The 26,578-nt window shown below is 35.1% G+C and overlaps 1 protein-coding gene and 1 long non-coding RNA gene across 10 annotated transcripts in view; one reads left to right on the forward strand and one right to left on the reverse strand.

The window, feature by feature from the left end:
• The window catches only part of CAMK2D (calcium/calmodulin dependent protein kinase II delta), a 363,055-nt gene that overhangs the window by 40,387 nt on the left and 296,090 nt on the right, over nt 1-26,578 (forward strand). The gene's annotated exons all lie outside the window — the stretch shown is intronic.
• The window catches only part of LOC130455098 (uncharacterized), a 33,008-nt gene continuing 30,853 nt past the window's right edge, over nt 24,424-26,578 (reverse strand). Inside the window, exon 3 of the long non-coding RNA XR_008912981.1 lies at nt 24,424-24,868. This is a non-coding gene — a long non-coding RNA (uncharacterized LOC130455098). The remainder of the gene's footprint in view (nt 24,869-26,578) is intronic.

Below are 26,578 nucleotides of genomic sequence, written 5' to 3' on the forward strand. Positions count from 1 at the left end.
TCATGTTCAAGATGGTTCAGCCAAGCAACCCTTTTGCTGTTCTCTATACATAAGTCTATCTCCTATAACCATACCTTTCTACAAGTTATACCTCATTCCTAAACTCTCATTTGCTTCATACTCACCTCTTAAAATCTCTTATTCAAAGCTTAGATCAGACCATCGACTTTGTCCTTTTTTTTTTAACCCTTCCCTTCCCTCTTGGAATCAATACTCTGTTCCAAGGCAGAAGAGTGGCAAGGGCTAGGCAATGGGGGTCAAGTGATTTGCTGAGCGTCACACAGCTAGGAAGTGTCTGAGGCCAGATTTGAACATAGGACCTCTAGGATTTCTAGGCAGATCTCAATCCACTGACTCACCCAGCTGCCCCCAACTTCATCTTTTTCTCATACCCTGGGATACCAATCTTCCCAGCACCCCTACTCCAATCTTGTGTGAAGATCTTTATTTTGAATATGCCTGCATGTGAACATTTTTTCCTTTGATTGGATTCAAGCTTCTTGAGAATACAATTTCACTTTTGTCTTTGTATCTCTGATGCCTAAGAGTGTCTAGTATATAAGCTCTTAATGAGTTTTTTGATTGTTGATTGATTCATCAGTGATTAAAATCAATGCTCTGTGATGGATGGTTAACTGATTAATGCATTAATCTAATTGAATCTTCCTGAAGTGGCTGCTTTGTTAAAAAAACAAAATATTGGAAATGAAGGAAGCTCTTTGAATAGAGGGATATGTTGCAATCTATTATTAGCATTTCAAAATTATAGATCAGTTCTCTGTATTGACCTGAGTGCATGAAGGAAAAGGCAAAGGGCTTTGCAAATTCTGTATGTTGCTTTCTCCTCTTCATATGAAGAGGACTGAAGAAGCAGTTAGTAGATTGGGTGCTGGTAGTGGTGTTAGTCTAAAGTTCAGGTTTACTTCTGATACTGAGTATGTGACTCAGGGAAAATCATTTAACCTCTGTGTGCCCCAAGCACCTTCCTAAGTAATAAAGAGATTGCATGTACCTCAGGGGAGTAAGCACAAATCCTTCTCTACTTGCATTTATGAGTGGGATGGTAAATGAGCTATCCTAGTATAAAAAATAACTTTCTACTAGACCGTAGGTGGGATGTGAGGAAGGAAAAGCAAAGAGAAGAGCCAGTTAGCTGGGAAAGTGATTTCACTTGCCCTTTCCCCCTCGTTTCTGACTTTATTGCTTCTGATTTTATATCACACACCTGCTGGAGGGATGTTTTTCAGCTTATCTTTCTAGAGAACTTATCCTGGAATTCAGCCATTCTTTTTATTAATCAGTCTATTTTCCTCTTCTTGATAAACTTCCTGACTGCTAGATTATTCCCGTCTTCAAATTTCCTATGCATGTACACACACACACACACACACTCACAGGCACACACATACTTTTTTCTCCCTCATTCCACTAATTTATCCAGTTGTGAGCTAGAGTATAACACTGACACTCCAAAGATTTCACAAAACTTAAAATTATTTTTTGAAGTGAAAAATATCCCTCTCTATTGAATGGGGAGGTCAAAGTGTGCATTTAACTCACTAAGCATCTATTAAGTACCTACCATGTGTAAGGCAAAGTCCTGTAAATATAGACATGCAGAGTGAGAGATCCAGGGATGATGCTGATGCTGATAGCAAAGGCTCTAGAGAAGAACCGGTCATAGATGTAGGAGTATCACAAGGGAGAAAGGTCTTGAAAACCCAAGGGGGAGAGAGTATTTAGGAGGAGTTAGGGAACAGTAATTAACAATGTCAAGTGCTGCAAAGGTCAAATTCATTGGTAACCGGTAGAGTAATTTCACTGTAGTGGCAATAGCAGAAGCCAAATTGCAACCAACTTATCAGCAAACATGTATTAAGTACTTTTTGTGTTCCATCTGGGCATACAAAGAAAGGCAGGGATACTATAGCCTTAAATTTGCTTTCACAAGATCTAACAGTCTAATGGAAGCAAAAACTTTGATTTGATAGCTACATTGAAGATCCATATAAAGGAAATGGAAGATCAATTTTGAGGATAGCTCTGAGGTTTGGAGATAACCTTAGAATGGAGCAAGGGAAGTGTATATAGTGAGGGGTCAGAGTCAGGGAAGAAAAGGAGGAATCTCAGGATGAATGACTTCTATTTTCTCAGAACCTATAGTTCTGAAATTATTCTGACCCATTTGGGACTCTTTCTTGCCTAACTCAAAGAACCATTTCTAAACTAATTTACTTGGTAAGAAGCTGAATAGCAATATAACTATCAAGCAAAGTACTTACATGGCCAACAAAAAGCAAGTTATTTGGAAATTAGACTGACTTTTATTTCAGTGAGTGAGGCAGCAGAACTAGTTCTCTGATGTGGGCATGATTCTGTTTGTTCTGTTTATCTCGAGAACAAATAACCCTCATGTTTCTGAATCTTTCTCTTTCACTGTTTTCCATTTAGCATTAACTATTGTTTGGATTTGATTACTATGTCTTTTTGTACTCATTTTATCTATGTTTCATGGTCATTTTACTTCCATTAAATGAAGAGTGTTGAAATTAGATTCTGAAGAGGGTATTGGAGAATAGACATTCAGATGATGCCATTTTGAAATACTTTTCGGTTCCATCTCCCAGAACCTGAATGACGTGTTCATTTGTTAGGCTTTTCCCCACTTCTTATATATTTACAAACAGTTACCCTTTCCCCTTCATCTTTCATATTTTTAAATTGAAGAGAGTAGAATTTTAGCTATAGTTTTATATTTGCTGCAGAAATGGGACTTTGGGGAATGAAATGCTCTGAGTGCTACTCTAGTTATTAGAAAACATACTAGCACTATAGAGAATATTGATTGTGTATGAGCTGATACTTCTCATATACCCTCTGGAAGCAAAGTATCTTTCTCTGATAATGGATTTGAATAGAAATTATTTATTTCTTAGAATTGTTTTTAGTTAGACAACTAGATAGGATGAAGCACAGCAATGATGCTAGAGAAAGGAAGGTTTTGGTTTTTTGAACTGAGGAAAATGAAAATACTTTTTAGAAAATGAAATCCTTTTAGAAGTAAGTCGAGACATCTATCTGCTAGGGCCTAAAGTAACATGTTAGAACTCAGTAAAATTACACAATGAAATGCTTGCTTATGTAGTTCATGCTAAATTCAGTAAGAACAGTTCAACAGCTGCTTATTAATCACCTACTGTGTACAAAACACTCAATTAGGCTGAGAATGATGCACAAAGAAAAATAATATGTGAGCCCTGTCTTTCAAGAACCAAAATGTAGCAGGGAAATTGATGTGTGTGTGTGTGTGTGTGTGTGTGTGTGTGTGTGTGTGTGTGTGTAAAAATAATTACAAAGTACAAATAGAAGTAAATAGGAACTATTAAAAGCGAAATAGAATTAAATCAGACAACTATGGACAGTAGTCTGTGAGAATTTAGAGAAGGAAGAGATCAGAAAAATCTCATGGTTTGTGTGGCATTTGAGTCTTGAAAGAAATAGTATTTTCAAAGATAAGTCTAGGGGAGGGTAGCATTCTAGGTATAACAAATAACACAAACTTAATAGCCCCCTGACCCCAGGAAAAAAATAGTGGCCTTTCTGTTCTCAATTCAGATGTTTACTTGTGTATTGTATCTTTGAAGTAGAATATAAACTCTTTAAGGAAAGGGACAAGTTATTTTTGTTTTATGTTCCCAGTGTTTGGCATAGTATTTAATAAATATTTGCTTAATTGAATTAGGCAAAAAACCAACAATGACATATTCAAGGAACGAAGAGTAGTTTAATTTGGCTACTTCAAAGAGTAGGTAAAAGTACAAGATAATGCTGCAAAGACAGGTTGAAGCTAGAAGTTCCTTAATTTCAGTGAAGGGATTTGGACTTCAATCCAAATGGGGTGACATTGAAAGCTCTTGAATGTAGCTTGATGTGAGGTTTTTAAAGAAAAATTAATCTAGTAGTGTTATTGTGGAAGGATCAGAAGGTAAAGCCTCAAGAATTAAAAGTCATTTTTTGGATAGCTTAGAGATGATGAACTATTGTGGTAGCAGTAGTAGTAGAATGGAGGGGATAAAGAAGAGATACTTTGGAAGTAGAATTGATGAAATTGGTGATGAACACCCTAATACAGAAGGCAAAGATATGATCAAGTTTTTAAACTTGAGTTTGTTAGAAAATAAGGTCACCATTCATTGAAATTAGGAAAGCTCAGGGAGGAGACTTTTTTTTTTTTGGAAAATAATTTTTTTTGGAGACTTTTTGGAGAATAGAGAATGAATTCCATTATGGACTATTGAGTTTGAGGTACTTCCTGGTATGCCAACCAAGTTATTTATTAAGAGTCAAAAAGTTTAGGACTTAATGTCAGGTTGAGAGCTTGAAGAGAATAAACTAGAGTTAAAATAATACTTGAGAGAAAATATAAGGAACTGGGTTAGGATAAATTAAAATAAAAAAATAAAAAATTCCCAAGGAGTAATAGGTTTCTCCTTTAGATTCTTAATATGACTTCATTGACTTAATATGACTATTTGGGAAGATAAGATATGCATATATTGGAATATGCAAGTTATTTACAAAATAAATACAAAGTACTTTTTTGGTGGGAAGGCACTAGCTCTGGGAGAAGATAAGGAAAAACATCATGAAAGAAGTGGTGTTTGAGATAAAGTTTGAATGGAAACTAGGGATGCTGATGGAAGAGAGAGGGAGCTTTTTATTGTTTCCATACTATGTTTCCCCACAGCCTGGAATACTAAATGGAAATGCTGCCACCATATTTGATATGGCCTGAGCTACTGAATAAACAAAACAAATTCGTAACTTTAGAGTTACAAGGAAGAATTTTATTTTTTTCCTAGGCATATATTATATACTTAATTTGTCAGCCCATTGATTTGGAGCAAGGGAAAGAAATGATTGGAAGATTTTATAGTTGTGTGAAGTGGGTGATAATAAAATAGAACAGAATTGGGTAAAGGAAAGAGGGAGAGAGAGATGCATAAATAAATTTACATAAAAGAAAGCATGAAAGATGCAATCACATGTATGCTTCAAATTACAATATAATATATTCACTAAGTTCCCTGACAAGTGAAAAAGATCACATGGTTGTGATTTGGGGGCATTATGTTACTTACCATATTAATGAGATTGAGAATCTGTTGAGATATCAAAATTTAAAATCCAAATCACATAAAAATCATCTTGAATACATTTTTAATTACATTGAATCTGGAACATTGCTTCTCTTCTGGATACTCTTAAATTTTTATGACTTGGTACTCCCATTTAATGTGTTTTTTCATCCTCATTTCTTCTTTTGGTAATCGCAATCTATAATCCTCCCATAGGAAAATCTTACATGACAGATATTGGTAGTCTTTGTTTATTGGAACTGTTAAATTGTAGAATGACATTTTTTCTCCCTCTACTTTTTGGCCCACATTTGGAAACAGTTTGTTTTGCTTGAAGTACTGGATGGTTGTATAGTATACAGCAAACTTGCTGAATCTTAACATCTAGGAAAGGCTCTTTTATAATGAAGCTGGCAAGACTAAAAAGAATAATTTATGAAGGCTGATATATATGACGAGCAAGTAGAGTACAATACATGGAGATAGGCATGAATTTGAATCTTGTCATACACTAGCTATTTAACCCCAGGACAAGTTACTTGTCTTTTCTGTGCCTGTTTGCTCTTCTGTAGAGTTAGGGATAATAATAATAATTCCTGCTTCTCACAATTACACTGAGGATCAAATGTGATAATATATGTTAATTGCTTCTGAAACCCGAGAGCACTATTCTCCATTAATTTTTCTTTTTCTGATACATCTTTTTTATAACATGATTAACATGGATTGTATGATACAACATGTACAACCTATATCAGATTGCCTGCTCTCTTAAGGAGGTGGGAATGGTTAAGGGAGAGAGAGAAAGAGAGAACAATGATCCCCAAATATCAGAAAACAGTGATTAACAGTTATATATCAATATGTGATGTGGAAAAAATAAAAATTAAATTTAAAAAGCAGTATGTAATAGCATTTATTTTGTATTTTGATGAGTTAGATGCCAAAACAACTGGTAAAGGTAATCAAGTTTTGAATTTAAAAAACCCAGTTAGCTTATTAGGTAGTGTACATCGGTATGGGGGTAGACAAGAAACTATATCCCAGACACAGTGTTTGATATAATGAAAAGAAAATAAATAGTCCTTTCCCATGTTTTCAGTTATGATTTTTGGTTTCTGTAGATAATTTCCTTCAAAACAAAAGACATTTTTTCAGTTTATTCTTATCGGATGAAAGTATGACTATCCTTACATGAGATATTTTTTCCTCAGATCACATGTCTCTACAATTAACCACATCTATAGGACTATATTTTCTTTGTTAACTTATTGTTCCTATTAATGCTGTATAGAATAGAATTAGTATTCAAAAATATTTATGACAAATACCACGAGATCAATTTATGCTGTGAAATGCAGCAGTAAATACAGCTGATGAAAACAAAACAACCACTGTACACTGATACATTGGCACAAACAGTCAGAGGAAATGCACTTACTGTCCAAACCGAAAACTTATGCAGGCTCATTTTGTACAAGCTGCTTGAGTAACACTATTCTTTAAGTGTTTGGTCAATTAGGGATTCGAAGCAATACAGGTTTAATGAGAAGTACACACTGATCATGTCTTTATTTAAAAATTAGCAAACAATAATGGGGAAACAATGATTTATAAATTTCTAAATTGTTGCAGCTCAGATTTAGTTGACAAAACCCACATTTAATAATAAACATAAAAGTTTGTCTTCCAATAATCTTTCATAGATTAATATGAAAATGTAATTCCTCAGATGCTTCCATGTTGTTATATATATGTGTATACACACACACACACACACACACACACACATATATATATATATATATGTATATATATATAGGTATGTCTATATGTTTGGATTGCCTCAAACTTTGCCTCAACCATACAAACAAACTATATATATCCAGATAAGAGTTAGGTGAACATTAAAGAACAGTATAGCCCATAGTCACTTATTTAATGTTCTTGCTAGAAAGATTATCAGTGAATAGAAGTAAAGAAGTAGGCAAACATGGAAGACTAAGGAGCTTATCAGGGGATAGTCATTCAGAAGCCTTTCATGATAACAAAGGTGAACTGTATTGTCTGACAGGATTTAAATTTAAAAATGAGTAAGAGAAAGGGTATGTATTCTTTTGTTTAAATTCTGTGGCTCATTTGGGGATAATCAGTGTGGCCTATTAAATATCTGGTGATTCTTCTCTCCTAGCTCCAGTTGTGAACAAATCAATATCTTATTTCAGAAGTGCACACAAAGATTGATCCATCCATCCATCCATCCATCCATCCATCCATCCATCCATCCATCTATCCATCCATCTATCCAATCACCCATTCATCTGTCTGTCTGTCTATCTATCTATCTATCTATCTATCTATCTATCTATCTATCTATCTATCTATCTATCTATCTATTTTTCCTGTCTATCTATCCACCAATCTTCTCCATTCACACCTAATCTACATCTATATTTATACTTATCTGTCTATATCTAACTATGTTTACATCTACATCTATCTATGTCTCTATTTTCAGTCTGTATATGGATACATTTCTAAAGAGATGAAGGGAAGAGAAAGAAAGAATTCTCAAAAGGTTGTACGTCAAGTCCATTGGTGACTACGTGTACATGGACTTGATGTATGATCTTGGGACAGTTAACAAAGTTATTACTTAATCTAGCAAGTGAGGAGTAGTGTTCCATTCCTTTTCAAACTACCCTTATGAAGATAAGGGAGATAATACTCTGGAAATTCTCCATACCAAGCAAGTTATGTCACACATTTTGGTGTAATTATTCAGATGGAACAATTTATATTTTTAAATTTCTTTACTACTAAGGAGAGGAAAAAAAAAACATGATGCCAGCTTTTCTGAGAGTTCGCGCGCGCGCGTGTGTGTGTGTGTGTGTGTGTGTGTGTGTGTGTGTGTTTTCTTTCTTAGTTTAACAAATAGATTCAAGTCAAGCTTTTGGTACTTGTCTTGGGAACAGGAGAACATAACACATCATTATTATTGTCTATGCAGCTAATTAAAACCATGCAGCATGGAGTTTCTGCTTCCGTTCCCCTTGAAAAGCAATCCTTGGATGTTTGCTTTTTAAATGGAGATAGCCTCTCAAACCATTGCACTTTTTATTTATTCTCAGGGCTGCTTTCAAGAATTTTCAGTTTTGATAAAGGACAGGAGATAATATTGATACTAGTGCATTATTATAAATTAAGTCTAGTATAGTGTCCAGTTCTTTTCTTTCCATGTATAAATAAAGGTCAGCAGTCCAAGTACAACTTAAAGTTTCATTATTTAAGTGATTCCATAAGCCTAAGTAGGGAAACGAAAATACTATTCAGTGTCTATGCATTCCTTTTATCCTGTAATCAGACTCCAAGAATGAGACCTTTTTTTTTCTTCTCCTAGACTAACACATAGAGACATAGATAGAGTTAATTGAAGATATAGTCACAGTGCCCTCCTGCAAAGAATCTGCCCTTGAACCGTAACTCTGACTTCTTGCATTGGGCACATTATAAAGAAGCTGGATTCTATGTATGCTGTCCAAGTTTCAGGAACAATAGTCTCTAAATTTGTTTCTCTTTAAATGACCAAAGCTGCAGTGAAGTTTGAAAAAATCCATTCCTGCTGTGTTACCCTAGTACCTGTATACAGTTGTGTAACACTTGGCTTTGTTTCCAACATACAATTAATTTTGCATAAGTATATGTTTGAGTTAGTGATGAATGACACAGCACAATCTGATGCTGTGCTGGCAAAATGATGATTCTTTTAATGATATTATTATAGAGTGTATTTTGGGACATTGCAATTATTTCTAATTGATCTCCAGAATGAATAGCAAAAACAGGGGCCACTGGAAAAAAAAAAAAGAATTGATTTGGGATTCGGTGTTTTCTGAGTTGTCTATTTTTCCAACTTAATTCTTAGCATTAATTGCTATCTTGAGAGAGACTGGAAAAACATGTCCCAGTGGTTTATTCAGAGAAACATCAGGAGGTTTGTTTGGATTAGATTACTTTAAAAGCCTGGGAAGGTAAGACAGGCTGGAAAGATTTATTCCCATATGGAAAACTCAGACTTTTAATTCTATGCAATAGATGGGAGAAATGGAAACGAGTCAAAAGAATTCACTTTTTGCTTTCAGTTGTGTAAGGGAAATTAGGGTTGTTTTTCTCTTGCTATAGATATATAATAATATCCCTTCCATCTACAAATCCTATGATCCTATGAAGGGACTCAGTATTTTTTATCTCTATAGTTATGCTAAATACCATTGCTCTCCTCTAGTCATTTTTATTAATAAAAGACAAGGAAACATGCCAGTTGGCATTAGATGTGAGTTCTGATCGGAAAAGACTAAATCATTCAAGTATCACCAAAACAGTACCAAAAACAATAACAACAGTGATGATTTCAGTAGGATATAAATCAACTATTTCTAGTGGAATGTAATATGAGGACAAATCCCTATATGATATTCATATTTAGTTGAGAAAGGTTAAAAATTTCCAAAAAAAATTGGTTTAACTCTCTGGAGAAGGGAATTATCTATGAAGTGATGGTCTAGAGTTGTGTCCTTAGAAAAATCATTTCAAATAAAATTTATTTATTAAGCATAAAATGATGGCAATGGAACATCTGTATAGAGATTTATTATATGTTTCTTTTATAAAGTATCATTTTGACTGTAACTGTAACTGACAGAAGCTGATGTTTTTCAGGCATCATTCATTAACCTTCATTCTGCCCCTTGGCATAGTTATTTAACATTTATACTTGGGTGTTCTCATCTGTAAGAGAAACATTGTATTGTTCGTGTGTGTGTTTGTAGTGGGGATCCTTGGTTATTTCTCCAGTTGGGAAAAAATACCATCACTAAAGTTCAATATGACACTAAGCATATTGGACATATTTATATTCTGCTTTAATAAAAAAGAAACCAAGAACAATAATTGTCTTTCTTTGTTACTTCAACATTATAAGAATATAGGAAAAGCAACCATTGCAAGTTTCCAGTTGTCTTGGAGTCAACTAATTATTTTATCTAGACTCTGAAATGCACTCCATGATATGAACTGTTAAACCTTTATATTGTCAAGTTTGAGCTAGAAGTTTAGCAGCACATGACTATGGCCTGCAGATATGTTTAAGTGAGTTCTGAGTGGACCATTTAAAAAAGTCTTAAAATAGAAGTGGTGCTTACATTGCTCTAGTCTGTACAGTGTCCTGCCTAGAAAGCAAACTGTTCTTCCTCAAATTTAGTCCTGTGATTTTGAGATTTAATGATTCATTCAAAATGTTTTAAATATTACTTTCAACAAAAGGAGACAATTAAAATTGTAAATAATAGAAGCACTCAAACCCCCTCCCCCTCTGCTTATTTGCTTGCAACAGACTGATCTGTAGGCAAAATTGCTAAGTGGGTGAAATAAGGCTTTGATCCTCCTAATCTTCCTTTACACTCTTCCTTGCTTAGAGGCCCTTTTCTTTCCTCCTTTCCAGAGTCAGTGGTTCATTCTATTTTTTTTCTCTACCTCAGTCAAAATTTGCTTTTAGGAAAAAAATGCTAAACCTTATTTAGTAAAACAAAATTTCTATTAGAGCCATAATGATGACTCTAGAGTCATGATAAATGGGCAAAAGATATGTACCAACATTTTTCAGATGAAGAAATTGAAGGCATATATAGGTATATATAAAAAATATTCCAAATCACCACTGATTAGAGAAATTCAAACCAAAGCAACTCTGAGACATCACCTCACATCCACCAGATTGGCTAACTTGACAAAAGTACAAAATAACAAATGTTGAAGGGGATGTAGAAAAATGGGGACACTAATGCACTGTTGGTAGACCTGTGAACTGATTGTTCCATTTTGGAGAGCAATTTGGAATTATACTCAAGGTTTTAAAAATTTTATACTTGTTTCCCAAGGAGATCAGGGAAAGAGGAAAAGAACCCATGCATTCCAAAATATTTAGCTCTCTTTGTGGTGGCAGAGAATTGGAATCTGAAGGGATGCTTTTCAATTGGGGAATGACAGAACAAATTGTGGAGTATGATTGTGAGGGGAGGGGTTAGGACACATGTGGACCAGACCTATTATGTGACTATGAAGAAAAGTAAGTTAAACATAGAAGATTTGTGATTTAATTTGTGTATCTTCTTTATATACCAAAATGCTTGTTTTGTTTGGATTTGTAAACATTTGGAATAGTCATGATAATAATAAAAATAAAAAAAAACAATGTTTTTGGCTAAATTGCTAAATGACTTATATAGAAGCATCTGATATTTAGTAAATCTCATAATTTCTCTAGGCCTAAGCTTTTTCAGGTATAAAACCAGTTAGATTCAATGACTTCTAAGATTTTTTCTAAATTTTGATTTAGTTCCAAATACTATGATATGATAGAGTGTAATTGACTGCCAATACTTAATGTATTATATCACCAATGGGGATTCCCATTTAACTGTAATAGAACCTGCATAAAGAAAGTGATTTCTAATTGTGGAATTCCAGAAGGGAGAGAAGATATTTTGAGGGGAGAAGAATAGCTTTCCCATGTCTTCTAATTATATTATGGAAGCAATTAACTCATTCAGTCACTGTGAATTTTTTAAGAACCAACTATCTCCCAGGCACAGTGTGACAAGGATTTGGGGGCTGCCCTTAGGGAGTTTATATTCTGTTAATTTCTATTCTGAATAAAGCCAAAAAACTCCTAGAAAGAGTAGTAAAATTAGGAGGAAAGAGGAGGTTGCATTAAGGATGTGAATTTCTTTTTAATATAAACCCTTACTGTGTATTGGCTCCAAGGCAGAAGAGTGATAAGGGCTAGGCAATGGGGGTTAAGTGACTTGCCCAGGGTCACACATCTGGGAAGTGTCTGAAGTCAAATTTGAACCCAGGACCTCCCATCTCTAGGCCTTACTCTCAATCTACTAAGCCACCCAGCCGCCCCCAGGATGTGACTTTTTAAAAATTAACTTTTAACTTAATTTTAAAATTTTTATATTTAAAGTTTAAAAAAATCAAATTATATCTTTGAAGTTAAAATGTGCATATTAAAATGTTAATTCTGCACATCCACCAGACTGGTTAAAATGACAAAAGGGCAAAGTGACAAATGTTGGAGGGGATGTGGAAAAATGGGGACACAAATGCACTGTCGGTGGATCTGTGAGAACTACACCCAGAGAGTTATAAAACTGGATATGCTTAGACCGAGCTGAGCCTGTTTCCAAAGGAAGTCAGGAAAAGAGGGAAAAAACCAACATGTTCCAAAGTATTTAGCTCTCTTTGTGGTGCAAAGAATTAGAAACTGAGCAGATGCCCATCAGTTGGGGAATGGCTGAACAAGTTATGATGGTGATGGAATACTGTTATGCTATAAGAAATGATGAACAGAATGATTTAAAAAAACTTGGAAAAAACTACTTGGGATAATGAACAGTGAAATGGGTAGAAGCAAGAGAACATTATACATAGCCACGGAATTAATCATGGAAGAAAAAAGTGAATGTTATATCTCCAGAAAGTGAACAGAAAGGTGAAATATGAACATCTTAATTTATATGTATGTATGTATTGGCTGCCCTGATGACATCTTTTGTAATGGGGGCATCGGGTGGGGAGAGGCTGGATCACTAGTAGACTGGATTTATTATGTAGTTATGAAGAAAAGTAAAACATAGGAGATTTGTGATTTCATTTGTGGACTATCTTATTTTTCTTTGTATTTAGAAATGCTTTTTCATTTTATTTTGTAAGATTTGGAATGAAAAAAATTAATTGTGAAGGAAAATATTTTAAAGACATGTATATAATGAAATCAGCGGGGGGGGGGAGACAAATATATAAGCTATAGGGACATGGTGATTAAAATTATTGCCAAAGTTATTTATTTGGTTGACTCAGTTTGAAGATCAGATCATTTCTTCTTAAAAGAGTGACATTTTAAAGTTCATTAACTCATGAACCAATTTAGACTCCAATTAAAAAAAAAGACTAAGCAGTATATGAATTATATATACTTTTCATTAAGGACAGATAAGTTGCAGAAATTTCATTCAAATGAATGAATGAATAAATTTTTTTTTTTAAACTCTTACCTTCCGTCTTGGAATACTGTGTATTGATTCCAAGGCAGAAGAGTGGTAAGAGCTAGGTAATGCTGGTTAAGTGACTTGCCCAGGGTCACACAGCTAGGAAGTTTCTGAGACCAAACTTCAACCTAGCACCTCCTGTCTCTAAGTCTATCTCTCAATTCACTGAGCTACCCAGCTGCCCCCATGAATAAATCTTTTTAAAGCACTTAATCTATGCAAAGCACTTTGCTAAACACTGAGGATATCAATACAAAGGCAAGACAGTCCTTGCCTCTCAAGGGAGCTTGAGCCAGGAGTGCTTTGTGAAGCTTAGAATTAGACTAAAGTCCGCTATTTTTATCATTAATATCATTCCTTTTCTAATCACTTGTATACATGATAACGTCTTTTATACTATCTCTCACATGCAAGTCAGAACTGGAAGGATGCTTTCAACTACTTTTTTGCACCCAGTGACTTTCCCTTGTGCTGCAGTTTGGACTTTTCTGAGATTGGAGTTGTCTGTCATTCATAGACTCATAAGTGTAACAGGAAGGAGGATTGCGTAACAAAAGGAGAAGGAGGAGAAGGAGAAGAAAAAAGAGGAGGAGCAGGAGCCTGGGATCATTGAAAGTATTTGTACAACTTCCAAAATGGAATCCAAGATTTCCTTCTATCTAATTCTAGGTCCAGGCAGCTAGGTCAGTGCCTGGATTAGAGTCAGGAAGATTCCTCTTCATGACTTTAAGTCTGGACTCAAACACTTCCTAGTTGTGTGATCCTGGGCAAATCATTTTACTCTGTTTGCTGCCTCAGTTTCCTCATTTGTAAAATGAGCTGGAATAGGAAATGGCAAACCACTCCAATATCTTTGCCAAGAAAACCTCAAAATGTGGCCATGGAGAGTCAGATATGACTGAACAACAATAAAATTCTAGGTCCAGCTCATTATTCTTTTGAAATACCTGTCCACAAGATATATGGATAGATGTACTAATCCAGTTGACTATTCATACAACTACATGTCATTATCTCAAAAATGAGTTCTTTTTTCATCCCCCTCCCCCCATTTGGATGACAAAGCTTTTCTCTTTGGAAGAAAAAAAAATCTCCCAGATTTTCAGCCATGAAGTTAAGCAAGAAAACATCCTCAGCAGTTATATCTGGATAACAAGAATATGTTTCATTTTTTAAAAAAATGTTTTAAAGGAACCTTTCCCCTCTATCTTAGAATATATATATATATATATATATATATTTGGATTCATTGGCTTTTTAAAGACTTGCATTATTTTCATTTCTTCATCTAGCCCATTTGGACACTTAGATGATATTAAATCTTTGTCTCCCCCTATCTCTATTGCTGAGAATAAGTGACCTTAGAAGCACCACACGATCTGTTACAATTCACATCCATTTGCTTTCTTTTTTCCAATTTCTGTCCCTAAATCCTTATAGAATTATCTGACCACCATCTTGAGCCAACCAAAATCTTTGCAATTCCTCTCCAATTGCTTTTGCAATTTTGAGAGGCGTTACTGTTCTTCAACATCTGTTCTCCTTCTCCTGCTCCACAACATTCAGAAAATGAGCTGCTTCTCCAAACTTTTGTTGTCTTTGGCTCCCCTCTCTCCTCAGCGAGGCAAATAAATCAAGTGTGGGCATGCTGGCAGAAGCAGTTTCTGTGTTCTTTCATCTTCATTGTGGTGCCTAGGTCATATTGATTAAACTTTCCTTTTCAAAAAAAAAATGCTGATAGAATCAGTGTCTTTATTTTTATTTAATTTATTTTCCAATTTACAGCCTGTTTCTATAGATTGCATTAGAGCTTTTGAAATTGCCTGCAGTCCGTTTCTATCATCTTAGTTTTTCTTTTAATTTGATAGTGATTTCTGCTCTAACCTGTCAATTATTTATGACTGTCTACAAACAACTGTGATTATAGGACTTTCCTATAAGCAATGAGAATTTTTTTGTACTTTAATATAGTTTCATTTCAGTTTTAATTTATTTGATAATGGTGATATCCAGCATTTATATAGTGCTCTAAGGTTCACAAAGTACTGTGCATATTAGCTCACTACAATCCTGTGATACTATTATTATTATCTTCTCCATTTTACAGGTGAGGAAACTGAGGATGAACAAGGTTAAGTGACTTGTTCAATAAGGATGAAGCAGAATTTGAATTCAGGTTGTCCTCACAAGTCCAATGTTCTCACCCACTGTGATATCTTATACCAATTTAAGTATATTCCCCACTGACTTTATTTATTATCATTATCATTATATTTTCCCCAATTACATATAAATATGCTTTTTAATGATTAATTTCTGATATTTTGCCATATTGTGAAGGAAGATACATATTGCTTATATAAAGGGAAAAAATTAATGAAGGAAATAAAATAAAAATAAATAAATAAATTATGCTCTTCAATCTATATCCAGACTCCTATCAGTTTCTTCTGTGGCAGTGAGTAGCTTTTTTTGTCATGAATCCCTTTAAGTTGTTTTGAATCCTTGCATTCATGGTTGTCCCCGATGACTTTAATGTGTGTATGTGTATTTGTGTGTATTTATTTATGGTACCAGTAACACAGACATTAATAATATAAAATAATGTTAATTTAGAGCTGGATGGCACCTTCAAAGTTATTCAGTCTTCTGGGAGTTCTGTGGCAATGTCTAAGGTCACATCAGTTATCAATAGGCTGCTGTAGACAAGATTTCAGCCCAAACCTTCTGATTCCCGAGTTTTGTTTTTTTTTTTTTTTGCTTTTCTACACTCCCTCTGTGAAATTGATTCCTCTGTCAAATCTAGAAAATAGTGTTGTAGAATTTGAGAGGCGAAAGGAACTTTGGAGACAAATCCTCTCTTTTGACTCTGATGTTTTATGAATGAAATAACTAAGTCCCAGAGAATTTAAGTGATGTTGTTAAAATGAACTGGGTGTTTAGAATTAGAACCCACATCTGTTGATTTCCAATTTATCTTGAAAGATTTTAAATAAGAAGGCAGATACCCTTTTCTCAGCCAGGATATACATAATAAAAATTACAATATTCACCTACACAATGACAAATGGAAAGAAAAGAGATGGCTAAATTCTCACAAGAAGAGATTTGAGGAAAGTGTGAAAACTCTATCTTGTGTCATTGAATTTTACCTTTTAACACAGGAAAATACTTTGAATTCTGATTGTTGCCCCTGTTTCTCTTTAGATGTAGTGACAGCCATCTACTTCATCTGTGACCAGGCTTCTGATGATTATAGAATATGCTTCTTCTCAAGTGTGGGGGTGAAAGTCCAAATTTGGTCAGAGTTGTTATCTAGTTTGCTCAGGGAATTAATTAACTTGCACAATTGGCCTGTTAATAGGAGCCCATAAATCCAGACCTATGGGGCTTAAAGCTATTTGAGCATTTGACCCATTGGTTTTGCTTTCACTTAAGGCAGGATGGCCAATTAATAGGCTCAAGAAACATCATAAACTGACAGTTGCTTAACAACATCAAAGCAAACAATAACTGGCCACTTTTTTCAAAGCTCATTTGTATTTAAAATAGCCTTGAACTTGTTAAGTGGGAGATGACTAAACATTGTCCAAATAGTTGGTGACACCAAAGATAAATTAAACTCATGCTCCCACAATGATCCAAGGTGTGAAGCTGACTGCTCTCAAAGCCTAAATTTTCACTGTTACAGACATGAATTTGAGTGTTCAGAATGCTACAGATGGAGTTTTTTTTTTTCTCTTTTGGAGGTTCTGTTTTCTAGTAATTCAAATGCCCTCTTCTTCCCTTTGACTTCTACTATGATACTATGATTTCAGAAAATGCTTTCCAGGAGGCAAAAGTGCTTTGTAAGTTTTTGTTTTCTTTTGTTAAAATAAATTTAATGTGAAGTATAAATTACTAAACTACTTTTCAGCAGTATTATTTCATTTTTGTCTCTCTATCCCTAGAAACTATAACACACAGTACCTGGCTCATAGAGGCTCTTAATAGATGCTTGTTGCGTAAAATGTTTCTTTGGTCTTTGATGGATGGTGGGAAATATTTCAGACTGTCTGATTTAGGAAAGACAGAGAGTTGGGGCATGGGGTTTTCATGCCAACCACCAGTCAGTTGATAATTTCCCCTTGTGTTTATTGCTATAAAATTTAATTAAAATTTTAAAATGTAAATACTTCCTCTAAAATTTTTTACCATGATTTCCCCAGTATTGGAAGCAATTCTGTATACCAATTGAGACTTGCACCTGCTCTGCAGTGTTTTTGAATGTTACATGACTTGCTCTGGGTCAAACAACCACTGTGTAGCAAGTCAGAGGTGAGACTTCTAACCAGGACTTCCTGTTCCAGAGGCCAGTTTCTCACTGGCCTATGCTGCCTCCCCTAAGATAAACTTCTCATACATAACATACAGATACCATCTTCTCAATTGAAGTCTTAGCATTTTTCTTTATGATAATTGGAATGCATCCATGGCTCCTTCCCTTCTTTCCCAGGTCTCCAGGCTCCATAAACCCAAATTCATTTTAAGGATTATTGGGAGGTGCTAATGGAAAAAAACCTGGCCCATCTGAGGGTCTTAAGGCCATGACTTTGACTAATTAATGCCATTTTCCACTAATTACACATTAACCTTGGGCAGTACCCTTGTAAATACATGCTTTGGTGTAAAATCAGGACAATAGAGATGCAGAATGTGTAATATAATATAAGTTAACCAAAAAGCCATCACTGAGAATAAAAAAGGAGCCAGAAGCAGAGATCCTACTGATGGTTGAGAGAGAATATTTTCAGATTAAAACATCATATTGATTATTGTCAGTATTAACCAAAATAGAACAAATACTAGAGCTATGAAAATGCTGGGTGGTGTAATGCTAGCTGTGGTATTTGTGGATATGATAAAGGTATGCTAATAATGATTGATGTGACAGTTCAGACAGAGGCAAGAAACCAAGAAACTGGTGAACCAGTCATCTCTCTTCTTTTTCTTCCTGTTTTGAACTTGTCAAAGCTTTTTGTTTTGTTATTTTGCAACTTCTGTACTTTGGACAGTGCTGTTTATGAGGGAAACTAGAAAGTGACTAGGCAGTTAAATGGTTTAAAGAAAACCAGTTAACTTTTTCTAATACTTTATAGTTTCCCCAATTTCAGTGTTTAGGTATTGAAGCAAAATCTGGGGACTATGAGTAGAGTGCTACATGCAGTCAGGAGATGTGAGTTTGACTCATTTACTAGCTAAATCATTATGGGAAAGATATGTAATCTCTCAGAGCTTCAGTAGTCCAAGAAGCAAGAATAAATACTCTTGAATTATTAATTTTTTTCATATTTGCTATGAAGAAATAGTTTTTGTGTGTTTTTGGTCTGAACCTTTAATTTCACTGATGTAAGGAACTTTGAATAGTGTATATTGGCACTTGCTCAGTGTATTAAAATTTCAGTTTCCTGAAATTCTGAGGAGTAAAATGACTTTTCCAGGATCTCATACACAATATATGTTAGGGAGATATGACTGGACCTTAGATCTTCCTGACTAAGGTTGGCTCTCTGTTTTACTATCCTAGACTACTCTGAAATTTTAGTTATAATTGCATCTTTCACACACATAGTTCTTATTGGCTTCTGAGCTTATTGTGGACAAAATTTTGACAATCTGGTGGTAAAACTTCTGATGATCAGCCTCTCAAAATTGTTCTCTTGGGCATTAAAGGACAGACATATTTATTATCCAGTTCACTATCTGAAGAATTTCTAACTTTGTAGGAATTGTTAAAGCTAATGCTGCTCTAGTTTTTAAGAACCAGTGGCTTAGGATCTTAGTAAAACATAATAAAACACTCTAATTTACACAAGTATCAAACCTTAAGTTTCAGGAAGAGGATAAAGGACACATAGATATTTGAGGAGTACCTTTGATAGGTGAAATCTTGAATTTTGAGACTTTTAGAATAATAGAATCTCAGTCACATTGACCTCCTTGCTGTTTCATGAACAAATCACCCCATCTCTCACCTGTGAACTTTTTCTTTGGCTGTCCCCCATGCTTTTCCTCCTCATTTTTACCTTCCAAATTCTTTTAAAGTCCCAAACAAAGTTCCATCTTTTACAGGAAGCTTTTTCCAAGTCTTTTTAATTCTAGTACCTTCTTTTTGTTAATATTCCCATTTTATCCTGACTATAGATTAAAAAAAAAAACAACTTTTACCTTTTATCCTAGAACTAATAGTGAGAATTGGTTCTAAGTCAGAAGAGCAGTAAGGGCTAGACAATGAAGGTTAAATGACTTGCCCAGGGGGTCACACAGATGGGAAGTGTCTGAGATCAGAATTGAACCCAGGACTACAGACTCTAGACCTGCCTCTCAATTCATTGACCCACCTTGCTGCCCCCTCCTGAAATATAGATTGTACATATTTGTTTGTTTGTTGTCCCTCCACCTCTACCCCCCTTAGATTATGAGCTCCTTGAAAATAGGGACTGCCTTTGATTCTTTTTGTATCCCCAGTGCTTAACACAGTGCCTATCACATAGCAGATGCTTAATAATTGTTTATTTGACTAAGCTGGAAGGGTCCTCAAAAGGCTTCATAATCGAACAAGAATCTCTTCCACAATGATAATTTTTAACTATTTTTGTGTGTTATGAATCCCATTGACTATCTGGCAAAGCTTATGGACCTCTTCCTTCTCAAAATAGTATTTTTAAAGGTATAAAATAAAACATATTGGTTTACAAAGGAAATCAATCATATTAAAATATAGTTATATTAAAAATTAAATTCATTGCTTCTGGAGGAAGTGGATTCTCCCTCAATGGAAATCTTTAAGCAGAGATTTTATAACAACTTTTAACTTAATTTGCTTTAAGAAGCACAACATTCAAAACTAAAAAATAAAATCTATCCATCCACCCATCTGTCATTTATCTATACATCCATCTATTCATCTGTCTATCCATCTATCTATCTATCTATCTATCTATCTATCTATCTATCTATCTATCTATCTATCTCTCTATCTATCATCATTTTGAAGCCTCCCCTTGAAGATTTCCAATGAGGGAAAATATAGTCTCTCCAGAGGCAGCGCATATTATGTTCAGACAGTTCTGTTTGCCTTTCCATCCAGTCTTAATGTGTCTCTTTGCAACTTCTCATTGCTCCTCGGTCTCTCCTATGGGACTAATTCTAATCTCACTTCCCTTTGACAGCCCATGACATATGAAGATGACTATCCTTTACTCTATAAATCTTCTCCACATTCTTTTAGCTGGTGGCATGCTCCATGGCCATTCACTATCCTGGTTACCTTCCTCTGGATGCAGTCCAGCTTAATATCTTTCCTAAAATATGATACCCAGAATTGCAATAGGGACTGAGCCTGGGAATTCTTCGGTGTAGGGAACTGCCAAGAAGGGAAATTCCTTCTCTCAATGCCAGTGAGCACTTTCGCTGCAACTTTACATTCTAGTTGTCTAGAATACTGAGAGATGAAAGTGAGTTGCTTTAGGTTGTGCAATGAGTCAGGGTTGGAATTTGAACCCCAGTCTTCCTGGGCTTAAGGCTGGCTCTTTTTCAACTTTTCCACATTGCTTCTTATGGTGCCCAGAACTGAACAGAATACAAAAATAGTCTGATTAGGTCTGGGTCCAGCCCTATAATAACCTCTTTAGTCCTGTACCTTGTGCCTCTTAATGCAAATTAAGCTCACATTAGCTTCCTTGGCTTTCATGTCATACTGCTGACTCCTACAAGAATGACGTTTTCTAAGAGCCTCAGCTGTCCTTTAGACAGACTTCTTTCTAGATACATCTCCCTCGTCTTTTTCTCGTGGAGTTGATTTTCTTTTTAACCCAAGAATAAGGCTTGGATCCTACTTTAAAGGAAATACTATGTTATGGGTAAAGAGCAATGAGAATTAAGCTACATTCAGGTCCTGCCTCTGACCCATACTAGTTGTGTAAATTCAACCTTTCAGTGCTTTGGGGGTACTCTATAAGACGGACAGTTGGCAGAGTTTTTCCCATTCTGCATTGGTAGAAGTTCCTTACTGGGAATTAATGAAACTGATGAGTACAGATTTTGACCAAAAAAAATAATTTTTTTCAAAAATCTTTACATTTTTCCCTATTAAATTTCATTTTCTTAGGTTGAGCCTATTGTTCTAGTCTACAGGTAATTTTGGATACTGTCATTCAGCATGTTTTTGTCATCTATAATTCTGATAAACATGACATTTTTCTCCTACTCAAAGCACATTCATAATAATTATTATCCCAGGACCATACATAGATCCTGAGGCAAATCCACTGAAGATCTCTTTCATTAAATCATTAATGACTACTCTTACAATCTTTTCATTGAACCAGTTCCAAATATACCTCATTGGACTATTTTATTAGTATTGGAAATTTCTACTCCTATTGGTAGCCTGGTTTGTTCCCATTCTTCTCTCTGTCTGCTTGCCATTACAGATGTTTAGAGAATTCAATCAGTGATACATAATTGCAGTGTTTAGTTAAAATCCTTAATTTCTTCTTAAATGTGCTACCTAATAGTTGTCAAGGTCTCTATGGTTCTGAACTTCCTCCTGGAAAAATAGGCTATGGGAGAGGAACTGTTGGAGGAAACCCCTTATTTATGGCTACCTATGTTCTTAGAAATCTTTGTTTCTTCCCCTTTCCAGAGTTATGCCAGTATTTCTGTTTAGCATCTCTGTCTCATAAGCTAATTTAGAATGACCTTGCAGCTACTACTTTGAAAAAAAAATATATTACTTTTTGTGAAATGGAGCTAATTTGCATGTCTTGATATAGGAATTCTGCTATGTCATTTATCAAAGCTATTAGGCATGACCTTATGTGATTTTTATTAGGTACTAATTTCCATAGTACTGCCATGGACCTTTTTTTTATCCAACAAATAATCTAGGTGATACCTGATTGGGAAGAAATATATCCATGGTTGAATGATTTCAAAACTGTGGCAGACTCAGAGTACTTTTGATTTTAGCATAGACTAGGATATTATTTTAAAAAGTTCTTTTTCTCCCATCCTGTGATTCCTCCCCCTCTTAGTACCTTATCAGCTCTGGTTTCTCTTACTTATCAAATGTATATAGGGTGTGGGGGCCTGGGAAAATGAAACAGCACTTGCCAAATTCTCAAGTTACCTAAAATAATCTCCATAAACACTTCTTTTTCTTTTTTCACTAGAGAGAATTTGAAATATTTTCCCTATTTCAAATAAAGTTATTTATTAGGAATCTCTGCTTTCCTTATATGAGTGCTTAATTTTTTGATGTTTTGATATAAATTATTTTGGCTTTGAAAATATTTTAAATGTCATGATTCTTTGAGATGATAGATAAGGTTTAATTCACCAATTTATCAATTTTTATCACATCTTCTAAAACTACTTCATTACTTCTTTTCTCCTTTTTAAAAGATAGAAGTGCTTATTCTATTCCAAAGTTAACAGCGCCTTTACTCCTGTCTTTTACTCCATTCTCTCTAGCTTTCTTGCAGAAATTGCTCCATGCTCTGCTATCTGTTCCTCTCATCATCAGTCTCTCATATGCCATTGGCTTCTCCCTTTGTGCCTACAAACATGCTAATAATATCCTCTCATCTGACAACACAAGATGACCACAGAACCTTTTGTTGTGTCAGCTATATCCTGAAGTTAATCATCTCATCTGTCTCTTATCACTAACCTTCTCTTGTGAGTAGTCATTGCTCTTTTTCTATTTTCTCACCACCTGTTCACCAAGATCTTGCAATCTGGCTTCTGACTTCATTATTTTACTGCTGCTTTTCTTACAAAGGTCATCCCATTCTATATATTCTATTCCTTTTCCTAGTGCCCTTCCACCTTGATTTTTGGGTTATATTTAACACCATCACCTGCTTTCTTCTTTAAGTGTTTTCTTCCCTTGGCTTCAGAGCATTTGAACTCTCATGGTTCACCTCCATCTATGACTCTTTCCTTCCTATCTTGGAATTCTTCAGTTTTCTGTTCTCAGTCCTCAGTTTTCTTTCAACACTCATCTACAACCCATCGTTTCAATTATTGTGTTTACAAGTGTGATTTCAGAGACTTTATGTCCATTTATCCCTGATCTCCTTCTCGAGTCAGAGGTCAGAATTTGGACTTATTGAATTGGATGAAGCCCTTCATTTTATAAATATGGAAGCCAAAGCCTAGAGAAGTGAATGATAACCTTAAAATCACACAATTAGCACTCAATTAGCATTTATTAAGCTCTTCCTCTGTGCTAACACAGCTAATGAATAGTAGATTCAGGACTCCATTCTAACTCTTTTAACTTTTAAACCAGTGTTTTTACTATTACACCAGACCATATTCTCTAAACATCTCCATAAAATCACCCATATGGCCTTAATCACAACAATCTCAGTGTCCAAAATTCAACTCATTTTCCTTCCAAGATATGCAAATGTTCTTCACCTTGCTATCTCTGTTTGAAAAACTACTATTTTATAGGAATCATTCAGACTGAAAACCTAGTAAACATCTTTAATCTTTCTCTTTCTTCCTCCATATTTCACATGCCTTCTGTTGGTAAGTCTTGTCCTTTAGAAATTTCTACCCCTTTATCTCCTTTTCTCCATTCCTATCCCCAATTGTGTAGTTTAGACCCCGGTTAGTCTTTTTCTGAATTATTGCAAGAGCCTCTTATCTAGACTGTGTCTACTCCAAACCTACATACTGCCACTGCATAACTCCCCCTCTGGTATGTAATCCACTGTGCAGAAATCTTCAATGGTTCTACATTCTTTTGGCAATTGAAAAGCTGAGTGGTTTCCTAAAAGTGGGTGTCCTCTCCAACAATATGTACTGTAACTGTCCATGTTTTTTCCTAACTTGTTGAATGAATATTTGTGACCAAAAGATAGCCATCAGCTAGTGACCAACATTCTGTGTTGAGTTTCTCTGAAATTAGCTAGATTAACCTTCAGACTATGTACACATCTAGCTAATTTCAGAGAAACTCAACACAGAAGGTTGGTCACTAGCTGATGGCTATCTTTTGGTCACAAATATTCACTCAAGAAGTTAGTAAAAACATGGACTGCACTTCTATTCCACAATAACACAAAAAGACTGATTAAGCAATTATGTTAAGCACTTGGAGAGATACAAAGTTTTAATAAAGTACTTTTTTGCATTTTATGGTGCTTTATGGTTTAAAAAGTCCTTCACAGAGATTAGCTTTCATCATTTTAAAGAATGAAAATGCAGTTTTCGAATCAATAAGCATTTATTTTCTCCCTCACTGACCCTCTAAGAAAGAAAAAGCAAAACCCTTATAACAAATAAACACAGACAAAACAAATTCCTATGTTGGCCATGTCCAAAAATGTGTGCCTTGTTCCCTGTTTGTTGGTTTTTCCCATTTAAATGTTTCTCTTGGTTTTTGTGTTTGCATATTTAGTCCATTGCCTTTCAATCAGTGGATGGACAGTATTCTGCATTCCTATTCCTCCAGAATCATAGTTGATCATTGTGTTCATTGGATTTCTTAAGTTAAAGTATGCTCTCTGTCCTCATGGAGCTTAATTACACATCTTCAGGGGCAGGGAGGGGAAGGATGACCTACAAATAAAACAATTTGCCATGTTAGTTTATAGACAATAATTGCATTGAAGAGGTACTCTTGACTCCATGTGAGGACCAAGGAGAAAATATCATGTTCCCCAACCAAAGTTCCCACTCTGTTGACATAGCTTTAAACTTGTACTTTGTTGGCATGGCCTTTGAAGAGTCTGAGGTTGACTTCTTCTTACTATTGTGAGGCATTGGGGTAGCATTTTAGTAGAGGAACTCTTCATTACCAACAGAATAAACCCCAAACATCTTCATCTGGCATGCAACGGTTTTCAGTTTGACTCATGTCTGATCTGCTTTTGGTCTGACCTCCCACCATGACTTTCCCATGCATATGCTATGCTGCTATAAACCTTTGCTTTTTGTTGCTCCTCTTCTGTCATGCACTTCTTTCATTGTTTCATATCTCCTTCAGTTCTGCCTCTCCCACTCATTCTTCAAGGCCAAAGTCAAAGGATATTTAGATATGTATCTGAGTTCTGGTCCCATATCTACCTTAACTGGCCTTGAGACTTACCTAAAGCAAGGCACCTAATATATCCAGGACTCAGTTTGGATGTTGGAAAATGCAATGAGTTATTGAAAAGAAGGCAAAAAGGAGAAGGTGGTGATCTCTCATATAGACTTTTATGTAAAGAGTTTAGGAGTAAGGTCTGCTTCCTGGGGTAGTTACTTTTGGAGCACAATTATACTTCATTTTCAAGTATAGATAAAAAAAAAGTTCTTATAGAAAATTCAGAAGATCTCCAAGTTTGAAGACATTTCCAGGTGAAATTCTCACAAAAAACAATTTATAACCAGATATAGTGGTACATACCTGTAATACTTTATAATTAGCAGGTGGATATCTCGAATACTGAAGCTGGTAAATATTTTGAGCTAAGAAATTCTGAGATCCAGTGAGCTAAGCCTATCAGGTGCCTGAACAGTCAGGGAGGAAAGGGCACCAAATTATATAAGAAAGGGTGAATGTTGGTTCAATAAGTCTAGAAATCAAAGGTCCCATGATGGAGAAGGACCTTGGCATTTTCACCTTGAGCAAGTTAAGGAGACCCAGTTAAAAGAGCCCAAACAAACCACCATATATAACTCCTTATTCATCTTTCTGGTGAGTTTGAATTTTTATGGATTATATTTCCTAGAAACAAATTATATTTTGTGTACCCATTAATCAGAGGTTAATAGGCTCATAGAAGTAATGCTCTAAGACATCTCAGAGCCCATCTGGTTCAGTTCATTCATTTTACAGATGAGGTAGGGGTTCAGTGAAGCCATTGCAGAAGGGGTACATGTTCAGGTCCAAGTCAGACTGAAATATGTTTAAAACTGCCAACTTTGAGATTCTATGATTTTTTTTATGAAGGTAACTCCCTTTCTTAGCTAATACATCATATCATTTAAAAGCAATTTGGAATGTCTCATAGTCCCATGAGAGCAATTCAAAAAAAACAATGATAGTATGGCTTGTTGTAGGTTTTTTTTGGAGGGGAGGAATATTGTGAAATGAACTATCCTAAATAGATTAAATTTTACATACTTAATTCAAAAATCACCCTCATTGTTCACTCCCACAATTTAACAGTCAGATTACTTTCCTGGCAGATTATTCTAGAAGTGAAGGTCTTGTGATCCATAGATCATCATTATATTTTGATCTATAGTTACCTAAAATTACCTTTGGGGAAAGTGTAGTTTCTA

Source organism: Monodelphis domestica, chromosome 6 (genome assembly GCF_027887165.1).
Source record: "Monodelphis domestica isolate mMonDom1 chromosome 6, mMonDom1.pri, whole genome shotgun sequence".
Taxonomy (NCBI): Eukaryota; Metazoa; Chordata; class Mammalia; order Didelphimorphia; family Didelphidae; genus Monodelphis; species Monodelphis domestica.